The sequence below is a fragment of the Mustela nivalis genome (genome assembly GCF_964662115.1).
Source record: "Mustela nivalis genome assembly, chromosome: 1".
Taxonomy (NCBI): Eukaryota; Metazoa; Chordata; class Mammalia; order Carnivora; family Mustelidae; genus Mustela; species Mustela nivalis.
In genome coordinates, this window is record NC_139020.1 from 166,969,890 (window position 1) to 166,983,298 (window position 13,409).

General features: G+C 39.2%; 1 long non-coding RNA gene across 1 annotated transcript in view; it reads left to right on the plus strand.

The window, feature by feature from the left end:
• LOC309840786 overlaps positions 1 to 13,409 on the plus strand; it is a 126,186-nt gene that overhangs the window by 80,854 nt on the left and 31,923 nt on the right. Inside the window, exon 2 of the long non-coding RNA XR_014298788.1 lies at positions 5,387 to 5,499. This is a non-coding gene — a long non-coding RNA (uncharacterized lncRNA). The remainder of the gene's footprint in view (positions 1 to 5,386; positions 5,500 to 13,409) is intronic.

A 13,409-nucleotide genomic window follows, 5' to 3' on the forward strand; every position in this document is an offset into this window, starting at 1 on the left:
AAATGAGATCCAAAGGTTTTGTTCTTGGGTGAAAAGATAGAGACAGAGAGAGAGAGAGAAAAAAAATTTTCTAATGTAATTGCAGGTGAGTGGTTATGGAGATTACAAATTAGGTCAGGTTGGTCTGCTGAGTGTCACAATACTGTGTAAGCAGTAAGCACAATTGTAATTCTCCACCATCCAGCTGAGCCATAACAAAAGACTGCAGTGATTCAAGGGCACTTAATTTTTTCATCTCGATGGGGTGATGCAGAGCCATAGAGACTGTGGGCAACATCATAGCTGAGAACCCTATCATCCAAAGAAGACGTATACTTTGATTTCTGTCTTTTATTTCCTGTGTCACATAAAAGCATCTTAACCTTAAGTTGTACCATTCTTTGGTCAGTTTATAACCACATAAATACCTTCTGAGAGTGCAGTGAACAGGGGCAGGGAATAAAGACCTAGTACAGGACAGTTTTGTGATATGCAGGAAAAGGAAAGGAACATGCCTTTTCCTTTAACTTCCTCCCTACACTGCATCATCTTCTCCTCAGTGCTAAATTGGACCAAAAGATCAGTTAATACAGTCTCCTACCCTTAAGGCATTATTATTCCCAATGTAAAGATGACCTAACTATACTGAAGAAGGTAAAAGTGACTTCCTTATTGTTACAAACAATTAATGGATTAGAATATATTAAGAACTCAAACCTGGTACTGTGTTAAACCCTATGGGAACAGAAATAAATAAGACATAATTATTATCTCTAAGAACTACTATTTCTACCCACTGGATGACCTGGGACATTCGGTTCACCAGTTAGTGATACTATTCAGTTCCTACTCTGGGCCAGGAAGTAGGTAAAATCACTTTTCTAGATCAAATCACTTCCCTTCTCTAGGACTCTAAGTCTTCATTCCTTTTACTCTCAAAGTCTATCTGATCCTACAAAAGAGATGTAGGCATGAAGAGAGGAAACTTGGGGGAAGAAAGTCCTTTCTCAATCACCGTGTATCTAACCACTTATAGCATATTCCATGCTGTAGGGATTTGTTGAAATTCAAAGATAGCTAACCTGTGCTCTCTCCTCAAGGACCTTGCAGTTTGCTATGGTGGTGCCCCCCCCCCTCAAATTCATATGTCGAAGTCCTATTTCTCAGTGGGACTGATTTTGGGGGTAGAATCTTTAAGAGGTAATTAAGGTTCAATGAGTCTTCAGGGTGGTGCCCTAATCCAATAGGACCTGTGGCTTTCTAAGAAGAGGAAGAGAGATTTCCCCCTTTCTTTGTATGAGGAGTAGCAACATGCAAGCCAGAAAGCAAGCTCTCATCAAAACCAAACTCTGCTGGAAACTTGATCTTGGGCTTCCAGCCTCTAGCACTGAGAGAAACAATTTTCTGTTGTTTAAGCCACAGTCTGTGGTATTTTTTATAATAGCCTGAGCAGACTGAAGACAATCAAAATAGCACACCAGACCATACAAGATAGAGTATAGTTGTGCTAAAACCCAAGTCATGGTTCCTAGCTGTTTTGAAAATGATAATTTCTATCTCATATAATTCCTTTATACATAATCTGATTTATACTTTTAAAATTTTTTGATTAAGGAAATATTTATATATGTGTAATTTGGAAGTTTTTTCTGTAACTCTAAAATGCCTTATGAGTTCTCAGCCTCTGGTCTTCGAACAGATAAAATAGAAGGTGAAAGCAAGAAGAAAACCTGGCAGCAAAAGCTTGTAAGGAAAACTTTATGTCTAAATAGGCTGAATTCAGAATAATAAAGGCATTCTGGAAGAAAAGGAATGGGAAAGAATCCCTCTATAAAAATAGTCCCAGCCATGGCCATGTCCCCAACCTCTGCCCTTTCTCTTACCTAGAATTCATGGTAGGTTGGGCTCATAATCTCAAACAGCAGTGTACTGGAAAACTGACTGTCTGGAGAAACAAACTCTGATTTGTGGTGTTTGCCTTTTTCTGTGGTGTAAATACTCCCAGGATGGCTGATTTCTTGCTACACTTGGCATCACTGACCATGGAGTTGGGAAGATAGAAGCAGAGTTGGCTCTCAAGAATCAGTCGGAGGCAACTTCAGCACATGATTGTAAGGAACCTTAGAAGTTGCATTATTCCAAACTTTGATGTGTAGAATTTAACCATTCCTGGGGAGGACTCAAGGGCTCCCTTGGGGCAGTGATATGGCCTAAACTTCCAAGCCACTGCCTTCTATATGCCTTAAATTAGAGCAGCTCCACTTTAATATATGCATTGGATATCTGGGTAAAATACCACTTGAACAAAGCTACTTATACTTTATGTCAATGGGTAATAATTTGGTGTTTTCCAGAATAAAGATTCCAAATATGTTAATATTTAGTGTATGATCACAGAAAGTTTTTTGAAAACTGGGAATACTGCTTCTTTGTGTATTGGTTACAATATACATTTGCGTATAAAGTGTTCTGAGAACTCCTGCAATAAATAATCCTATCTCAGCTTTGTTGTAATTCAGTCTTTTCCAAGCTTCTTTGATACACAAATATTATCTTTTTAAACATTCTGCAGAGCATGATTCTATATGGTACTCTTTTGGAATATCTTTTCTCTATATTTCCTAAAGTTATCTTGGCTCTTGGTTGAAATCCCTACTCTACTGGTTAAAGAAAGGACCAGGTCCTTGAGAAGATTTCTGAGAATACTTAGGAGGATCTCCAGCTCTACATTCTTGCTTTGGTTATTTGCGTGTGTATGTGCATTCTCCTACTTCTACTTTTCTGTTTTTGATTCTACCCAAATATCAGTATTCTCCAGAAAACTTCCTTTTCATCAGCTTCTTCTTAAATGTAACAGCTATATCTAACATGTATTATTCCAAGCAGAGACTGGAAGAAATAGGGCTATTATATTTCATGGATTCTAATATGCACATTTTTTAAAACATTTTAACATGTCTGAAAGTGAGACCAAACTTACAGTTAAAGTTTAGTCTAAATGGAAGCATTTTTTCTTTCACTATTACATAAAATAATGGTGCATCTTAGAATCCGTATCATCTTAAATCAATACATATGAGCTCTAAAAACCTGCAGACCTGAGTTCCATGAAACATTATACGTGCCTCATTTGTATTTTTTCAATGAATGAATAAATGAATGAACAAAACTTTGTTGTTCCTGTTTTTCCAGGAATAACAATTTCTATTCCCTAATAGAAATACAGGTCTCAATCCTGTTTCCTAATTAAGACACACCTTCACACACAAATACATACATAAGCAATGTGTGTGCAGGTGTGTACACAGAGAGGATTTTCTGAAATCAGCTCTACTAACAAATTAAGATTGGATGTTAGATTTAGCTCTACTTCAGACAGTCCATGGACCATTTCATCAATGCAGGTTCCAGATGTTCTTCTTTCTCCTTTTCCCTCTTTTCTCCTTTTTACTTTGAGATATGATTGGCATATAACATTGTGTGAGTTTAAATTGTGCAGTGCATGGGTTTGGTACTTTTATATATTGTAAGGTGATTGACACTGTAGTGACAGCACCTCAATCACATGACATAATTACTATTTCTTTTTTTGTGGTGGGACTACTTGAGATATAGTTTCTTTACAAGTTTGGTTGTTAGAATACAGTACTGTTGTATATATATACTACACTGTGCATTGTATCTTTAGGACTTACTACTGGCTGCAAGTTTCTACCCTTAACTAACATGTCTCATATTCCTCCAAACCCGTGGCAACCAATATTTTACTCTCTCTATTTACAAGTTTGTCTTTTTACATTTTACACAGAAGTGATATCATGCATTATTTGTTTTTCTCTCTGACTTATCTCTGTCTTAGCTAGTGTCCTCAAGGTCCATCCATCTTTTAACAAAAAGAAGGATTTCCTTTATTCTCATGGCTGAATTCCAGTTGTGTTTGTGTGCGTGACATCTTCTTTATCCACTCCCGTCTTGGCTTTTGTGAATAATGTTGCAATTAACATAGAATGTAAATATCTCTTTGATGTCCTGTTTTCATTTCTTTTGGGTATATACCGAGGAGTGGGATTGCTGGAATCATATGGTAGATCTATTTTGAATTTTTTGAGGAATTTCTGTATAGTTTGTCAAAGTGGCTGAAGCAGTTTACATTTCTGCTAACAGTATACAAGCATACCTCATCTTATTGTGTTTCACTTTATTGTGCTTTTTGCACTGTATTTTCTTACACATTGAAGTTTTGTGTCAACCTGGCATCAAGCAAGTCTATAGGTGCCATTTTTCCAATAGCATTTGATCACTACATGTCTCTGTGTCAAATTTTGGTAATTCTCACAACATTTCAAACTCTTTCATTATTATTTTATTTGTTATGGTGATCTGTGATCAGTGATTATGACTCATAGAAAGTCCAAATAATACTTGGCATTTTTTAATCAATAATTTTTGATTAAGATACATATTTTTTTCACACATAATGCTATTGCACAGTTAATAGTATAGTAAAACACAACTTCTATACATACTGGGAAACCAAAAATTCATTTGACTTATGTTAGTGTGATATTTGCTTTATTGTGGTGGTCAGAAACAAACCTAATATATCTGAGGTATACCTGAAATAAGACTTCCTTTTTCTCCATATCACCAACACCTTTTATCTATGTCTTTTATTTTATTTCCTTTTGTCTTCTCTTCTAGATCTTTTCGCAATCAGAATCAAAACAAATTCTTTCCCCTTTCTTGTGTGGAGAAATATACTCATCTCAAGCTTTTCCTGTTCATGCTCAGGGTGACGCCACCTCTCCAGGGCCTTGACTGTATGTTCTTGGACTAAGATTCTTTCTCCTAGACTCCATTTAGAAGGGGAAGGAAGTAAATGGTAGGTGTGGTTTTATTTTTATTGGTTACATACACATCCCCTCCACAACATTCCAGGGGCCGTCCTATTACTTCAGTTTCATTTCCTCCAATGATAGAGTGCCTGCTATCTTCCAAAGCAAAGAGGTCCATTTTTAGATTGTTCTAATAGAACCTTATTGTGTGTGTGTGTGTGTGTGTATAAAATAGTTATTGATGGATTTAAAGATGAAAGTCACATTACCTATGAATTTTCTATTCTATACAACCTCATTTCTTCCTTTGCTGTCTTGAATGTCAAGGCTCCTAGATTCTTTATCATTGATACCTGTCTCCTTAGTTAAATTCTAGTTTGTCAGCCTTCACCTGAGGGTGTGGCTGCCAGATCTGAGTGATACACTTTATGTGTAGCTTAATGGCACATCAGACATTATATTCTTCATATAATTTGTAATCCGACCTATTTTATTTCCTTGTTCATTGCTTTAAGTCTTTATTACAATGTAGAGACATGGTTCTTGTTTTTTTGTCCACCTTTTTATCATAGGTGTCTGGCAAGTAGTAGATGTGTAACACATGTGTTGACTGACCGACTGAATGAATAAGCTGTCCTCTCCAGCATTCCTCATAGATCCTCATAGCCATTCATGTATTTCATTGGTGAGTTCTTCTGGTGTCCTCAAATGCTGTTTATTAGAAATCTATACATAGAAAGTATTTTATTTATTTACTTTTTAAGACATTATTTATCTTAGAGAGAGATTGAGAGGGAGAGAGAGAGGGAGAGGGGCAAAAGGGGAGGGAGAGGGACAAGCAGACTCCGTGCTGACTGTGGAGTCATAGGCAGGGCTCTTTCTTATCCTGAGATTATGACCTGAGCTGAAACCAGAAGCTGGATATTTAACCAACTGAGACACCCACGTGCACCCATGAAAACTGTTTTAAAGACTCTGGACCCAGTTTGAGTTTCATGTCTCTTGTATCTATGGCTATTGGTTTGTGATAGATAGTGCAAGAAACTGATATATCAGTATCTTCCATATCTACTTTCTCTAGTCATTATCTTCCAATCATTCTTGCCTGACAGAAAAGGCAGAAGCAAAATAGAAATTGAACAATTCCTTTTTTGTCCATTATCTGCCATTTTTATTTATTTATATATTTTAATCCGTTTTTATTTGAGAGGGAGAGAGAAAGAGAGAGCATGAGCTAGGGGAAGGGCAGAGGGAGAGAATCTTAAGTGGACTCCATGCTGAGCATAGACCCTACCACAGGGCTCAATCTCAGGACCTTGAGATCATGACCTGAGCTGAAACCAGCCACCCAGGTGCTCCTTCATCATCTATCATTTTTAAACCATCCTTTCTCTGGTCTGTGAAAGACTTAAAAAGGGAACTCAAACTCAATTATGGAAGCTATGCCATGGGGTGGGTGGATTCTGTATGGAATGACCCAAGCCTATATCATTAATTCTACTTTTGTTTTTGGATACACACTGAATTCCCTTGTATTAGGAGCCTTTCCCCTTATTGTATGACTTAGTCATAATTAGAAGTTATTGAGAGCAGGAGCCTTCTTTTTCCTCTTCACCATTCTATTCAAATTTGGTATTTGCTTTAGCAATAGGTGTTGAAAATCCAGAACTTGTGTGACTCGTGGCAGTGCTCTTGACCTGAAACCTTTAGAAGTGCTCTTATTCACAGGAAGTTGATTTGGCTCTGCCTGCATGCCAAGAGACAGGAAGGGAAAATGAGAACCCTGGAGGGAAAAACACCCTCAGAATAGAGGTATATGGGTGGGATTAGCTCTTAGATTTCCATATAATCATATCACAGGCCATTATGTAGATGCTAAATATTAGGAACGTGTCTCCTATCACTTGGAAGAGTATCCACAATACAGTATTTGCCTAAGAAAGAAAGTACAGCAAAGATGCATGGTATAGTAAGATGCATCAGAGGATCACATGACAGAGAAGATCCGTGTGTGTGCGCGTGCGCACGTGTGTGTGTTCATGGTTTTGTTACACACAGGACTAAGAAAGATATTGATCAGCCTATTAGTATTGACTAGTATTAGTATTGACTAGTATTAGTATTGACTATTCTCTTTTTCTTTTCTTTCATTCTTTACCTCCAGGTAAAGTTGAGGAAAGAATGATGGGAGGTAAAGAATGAAAGAAAAGAAAAAGAGAACATAGTTCAATGGCTATAGGTTTTTCTTATGGAGGTTTGTATTATTTCCTTGGTTGTCATAAATATGTTAGGATGTCTCTTTGGAAAGAGGAATTTTGTAAAAGATTCAAGGGAAAACAAATCTAAACCCCAATAACTCTTCAGAAGAAAAACCAGGCCAAAATTGAAGAAAAGTAGAATTTCTAGGCATGTTCTCCTCCTTTTCAGGTTTTTCAGGACTGGGGGAAAGATTCAGCTTTTCTGACTTGAGCTTGAGTCTTGCATCACTGTATTTCACACATGATTGTAGATGGGTCTTGGGGTCAGGAAGTTCTACTGAATGCTGAAAACGTGGGAGCTGTCTTCTCTTCTCCTTATTGTTCACGTTTCTCAAAGGGGGCCATTCTGGAAACAAACAAATGAAAGCTTTGTGTTTGCTGGGGACAGGGGATGGTGAGGGGGATGCCTGCCTATTTCCCAGGCCTCACAGTCACAGTGGTATGAGATGCCTGTGGGAAAGTGACTGGTATTCATATGTGTGCAACCTGGATTTGTGGGTTTGTCACTGTCTGATTGAGGGGGGACAGCTCTGAGCATTTCCTTCGGGATCTATAGGGGAAAATGCATACTTTTCTAGACCCTGCGCTGTCTAAATCCTAGAGGATAACCCTCCAGGTTATCTGATTTTATGTGAAGTATCTTACAACACTCTAAATTATAAGTGACTGACAGCAACGCAAAATAATTCTTGTCTATGGACAAGTAAATTCTGTCCTGTTGATAAGACTTTCTTTCCCACTGTGGCAAAAACACGTTTGCCTCCATTTGCACATTCATTTTAAAATTCCTCATCTGTGAGTACATCTGTTCTTTGGATTCTTTTAAAGTGAGTAAAATATCTGTCTAGTTCTCTCATGGATTATGAGCTAAATATTTAACGTGTTCATTTTTATATCTGTATGGGAATCGTGCTTTACCCTACTTGAAGAATTATCTTTTTAACAGTTTCTTGGAATATCCCAAGGGATTAAAACTAGTAGCTTATGAGTGTAACACAAATTTTTATTGTTTTCCCCCTCCCACCTTCTTACATTGGCCCCTCACTCCTGGCTCTTTACCTTCACATTCCCAAGTAAACTACATTCTGTAAGCTTTTGTTTTGGTTTCTGCTTTGGGGACTAAGGAGTGGGCTGGTCAGGGAGCAATGACATGGAAGCTATTCTACAAATATTATTTATTATTTGGGTAAATTGATAAAGTAAATTGGAATCTTGGAACTAAAAATGTAATCCATAGAAGCACCTGGGTGGCTTAGTCGATTAAGTGTTCAACCCTTGGTTTCAGCTCAGGTCCTGATCTCAGGGTTGCAAGATCGAGTCTCGCATTGAGCTCCATACTCTGTGTGCAGTCTGCTTAAGACTCTCTTTTCCTCTCCTCCTGGCCAACCCCACTGCTCACTCTCTCTCTTGAACAAACAAATGAATAAATCTTAAAAACAAAACAAAACAATGTAAGCCATATATTGGAGATGGCAGAGCAACAAAATTAAAAAGGACCTTGGGTCTCCAGCAATCATGGCGCCATCCTATGAGCCCCAGACTGTGTTTACATGAGAGAGAATCAAACATCTGTCTTGTGAAGTAAGCCATGACACATGCATGTTGAGTTTTCTGTCTCTCAGGACTGAGCCTCCTCCTATCTGATTAATTCCCTTCTCCCCTCAAGCAGCCTTTGATACCAATAGACTTATGTATCTGAATGGAAGAGGTAGAGCCAACATGAAGAGGCCATCCATGAGAGATTAAATGCTGGCTGCCATAGATCTGACTGACTGAACCAATAGAGTTCCACAGTGGGCTAGACCTCTGCTAGAAACTGTCCTGGTTAAGAAGTGGCTTGAATGGATTCAAGAGGAGTAGGTAGTACTTAAAGTAGCAAAAGGGATGAGGTAGAAAGTTGAAGATATAAGATGGCCTGAGGAATTACAAGAAGGTGGCAGAGAGTATAACGTAGGCAGTGGAGGGTGAGGGGGAGAAGACCACGTTAAAGAGGGCAGCAGAGAATGGAGGAAATGTGTGAAAGTTCTCAAAGTGCCTCTTTTCCCGCTGCCCACCCCTGAGGACAGCTGCAGGAGCCATGAGAACTCTCACTTGGGATGATGCCCATGACTGTTTCCTCAATGCCTCAATGCCTCTGAATACTTGTGACTCCTTGCTTTCATCGGCCTCGAAGGGAGTTCCTATGTGGTTCAATGAAATGAAATAGGAAAAGGACCTGACAGGATGTCTGTGAACACCCCCTTCTCCACCTTCCTTTTTCTGATGACACCTCTCTCCACACAAAGTTCAGTCCTCAGCAATTTGTACCATAGTTTCAATACTTGGTTCCTAATGGTGATAATTAAGCCATTTAGCTTGTCTACAGACACCAACTGGCATATTAATTCTTTTCTTCTTATACCTTTTTTTAAAATAATGATCCTTTCATATCAAACACTCATTACAATAACAGTTCCCAAGTCTGGTGTTAATTGTGTCTCTTGTTATATAGTTACAGATCACAGTGACTCTGGATCACACCATGTGATTATTTTTATTCATTAATAGCCAGCACTTAGGAAGAAATGAGTCCTACCTAGTCAATGTGGAAGGGGGGTTTCTACCCACAAGAGGCATATCAGCAGCAAGAGTTAGGAAAGAGAGCTCAGGCATTATAAAATTATAGGAGTTTAAGTTATTTAACATAACAATATCTGTCCATGTTGTTGAGTAAGTTCATTGCATGGAACTCAGAAAAGGAAAGGCACAACCCTATATAGCCCAAGTCTTCAGAAGAGAAATACCTAGGGACTCAATCTAGAAAGTTCAGCAAGATGATTGAGAGAAACATCTGAATAGCATGGTTTTCAGACATCATTACAAATAAATCACTTGTGTGTATGTGTGTATAAAATAACTTCTATAGAAATCTTCTAGAGTCTAGACTATGCACAGGCTAGTTCCAAAAAACAAACAAACAAAACCCACCAAAAAACAACAACTGAAAGAAAACACACACATACACACATTTTCCCCTGCAGAGCCCTATGGAAATGCTCAGAGCTGTCCCCACTCAATCAGTCAAGGATGACCCCATGAGTCCAGGTTGCCCACGTGTGAGTACCAGTCACTTTCCCACAGGACTCTCATACCGCTGTGGCAGTAATGCCCAGGAATCCACAGGGATATGTTCGAGCATCAAGCTACATTTTTGCAAAGCTGACCCCAGCCCACAGGGACCAGTTTGCCTCAGCTGTGGCTAAAATAGAGGATTTGCATTTGTGTACTTTCCATAGGAAAACTGAGGCTCACAGGGGTGAACACAGTTGTCCAGAGTCACACAGCTCATTCAGTAGGAGACTCTGGTTTCAAAATTCACACAGACTGTCTCCATAGCCACCCTTCCTACTCTTATATTCTAGGTTGCTTTTTACTGAAAACCACATGTAAACATGAACCATTGCCTAAGGAAGAGTTGAGGTGCCGGGCTCTGGATTTGTATGAAAGAACAAAAATCCCCAAGAGCATACCTATTATAATATCTGTGGCTTGGTCTGGACAACAAATTAAGAATTTGTTTAATGTCATTAGTGTTGCCTGATCTCAGAACGCTGCAGTCTTACCCATCCATCTTCTTCCCCTCCCGCACACACACTTGGCCTTTATAGAAACAGCTTTGTAATATTTTTTCCTCACTTCTTTAAAGCCAGAATGAGTTATAGAAGTGAGTATGGAGTCCTTTGGAAAAGTGGAAAAATTGCCTTCCACAGAATCACTCTGGGAGCTTGTAAGTCTTGGTGTAGAGGAAATGTGAAAGCAGCACTGTCACCAGCTGTACAAATTATCAGTTTGTGTGTGGTTTCTGTGCACTGGAGCTGGGATGGAGAGCATGGGTTCTTAGAAGACCACTGGATACTTAATCACAGTTCTCTGGGGTCTTACACACTAGACCAGGGGACACATTCAAGCCTGATTATTTATTTCTGTCGTGTACCTTTCAGGCAGATTATATATACATATGTTACTTTACTTGTGACTTCCCTTTTCTTATGGCCATATTTCTGTGTCTAAAAATCCTTTTCATCCCTGCGTGGAAACTCCTCATGTGGCTTCTCTCAGCCAGGTTACTTTGACAATGAGAAATCAAGCAAAGCTTGTGAGCACCTCTCCTCTGCTTTGGTATAAGTAAATAATAGCGATTGTAGAATTTGTCTGAAAAAAGAAAAGTGCCACCCTGGAGTGTTGTGGCATGAAGAGTTTGCAGAATTTAGTGATGTTTTGCGTTTTTCTCATCTGTTATATGAGCTCTGTGACCTTGAACAGGTGGCTGAGACAGCATCTGTACTGATTACAAAGGCTAAACAGAGTTGATAATCCCCACCTCACTCAAAAGGGCTCAGGGAGGGCAGCACGAGACAATTGGATTGGAAAGTGCCTTGTAAACTATTAAGTGCCACACTACCCAAGATTCAGCAGATGCTAATATTTTTCTCTCTGACCTTCAATATGAGAAAAGCCAAGGGTGTGAATATATATTATAACTCAGCCAAGGCCATAATGCAAGGGCATAGGCTGATGGCATCTGAATTTGTTGATGCTATCCACGGCTAAACTTGGAGAAACATCATCTTGTTGGTTGTCTTTGGGAAATAGCACATGATAGTAAAGTTGTATGGTAACTTGCCATATTCCACACAACTGTTTTCCATACATGCCTCATATATCATGTCTGACTATCAGCACAAACAAATCAGGGAGTTGATAAAATGTGGAATAATCAGGAAGCAGCCCATAGTGAAGGATGCCATAGAACTTCTCTGCACTTGTTTATTCAGCTTACATTTGCAGAGCTCCTACTGGGTGCCAGATAGTATGCTGGGTAAACATGTATCTTGTTTGTTATTGTGACTGAGGCATGACCACATATGGCAATGAAAAGAGAGGCAGCTGTGAGGCTAAATGGTAGGTAAATCCTTAACTAACATATGCTTCCTACCCTAGGCTGGGGGGCTCTGGCCTTAGCTTTGCAAATCAAAACCCAGGCCAAGAGCTTGGAGCTGCTTAAAGACCTGCTCCTCAGAGGTCGCTAAAAGCTGCTAAGTGAATGTTCCCACTTTCCATCTGTCCCTCTAATCACAGCCTCTGTGCTTCTTATAGTTACAGCAAGTTCCCCCATGGAGGGCGTGGGAGCCGACAGGACCCGCCTCTGCCAGCTCTTTGTTGAATATGATTCTCCGAAGGCTCCTCTCCAAACTCAGGAGGAACCTGGAGCTGCTGGCTTGGGCTCAAGCTCCCAACAGTAGCAACTCAAAGATGTCATGTGGTCTGCACTAATTAGACCCGCCATAGCCATTACCAAGGAGAGCCAGAGCGTTTAGGCAATTAGTGATGATTTGGCCAGTGTCCACAATTGCCAGATGGCCTCTGCTAGTCCCCCACATTCTCTGAGAAATTACACATGGAGGCAAAGCTGATGTCCTATAAAGGCATGGACAGAGTGAACATTCTAGACATGTAGTAGGAAGAAAAAAAATACTAATAATCCTAATCATAAACATAGGTGCTGTTTGTTGACCATCAGTGATGTACTGGGCTTGAGGCTAAACATTTCATATGGTTATTAATTCAGTCCTCATATCATCCCTCTGGAGTCGGTGCTAAAATTATCTTCAGTTTAGTTGCAAGAAAACTAAGGCTTTAAGAGGTTGTTCGAGGTCACCCAGCAAGAACACTTAAATGCTGGAATTCAAACTCAGTTCTTTCTGGCTATGAAGTGCATTCTGGAATCACACAGACCATTTTGTGACAGCATGATAAGAAGATTTCCTTGAAATATGTCAGTTCCCCAGCCTAGATTAAGTCTTTCTTGTATATGTTCTTGTGGCATTATCAAGCCGGTTTTTTTTTAAATCCATAACTGTCATATGCTAAATGCTTATGTCCTCTAAGTGCAATGAAGGTAGGACTTTGTTGTTTTCTTCACCACTTTATCTGCAACTATTTGCCTTATGTCTGGTATACAAAAAGTAGTCAATAATTTCTTGTTTATGAATTAATGAAAGCAGACAAACAAGGAAGAAAAAGAGGATGAAAGAAAAAAGATATGACTCATGAGAATAGGGACAGATCTTTAGGTTTCATATATACAAATAAGTAACAGTGCTGTGCTGGTAAACGAGTTCTCTGTGGGGGAAGAAAGTACCTTGACTTGTAGTGTTTTACAGGTGTACATACTCCCACCATGACTAGTGTCAAGTTAACATGATTTCACTGAACACAGAGTTAGGAAGAGATGAACAGTATCAGCTCTTGTCAAATTCTGCAGGACTTTCTCTAATTTTTTGGAGTCCAGAGAGAG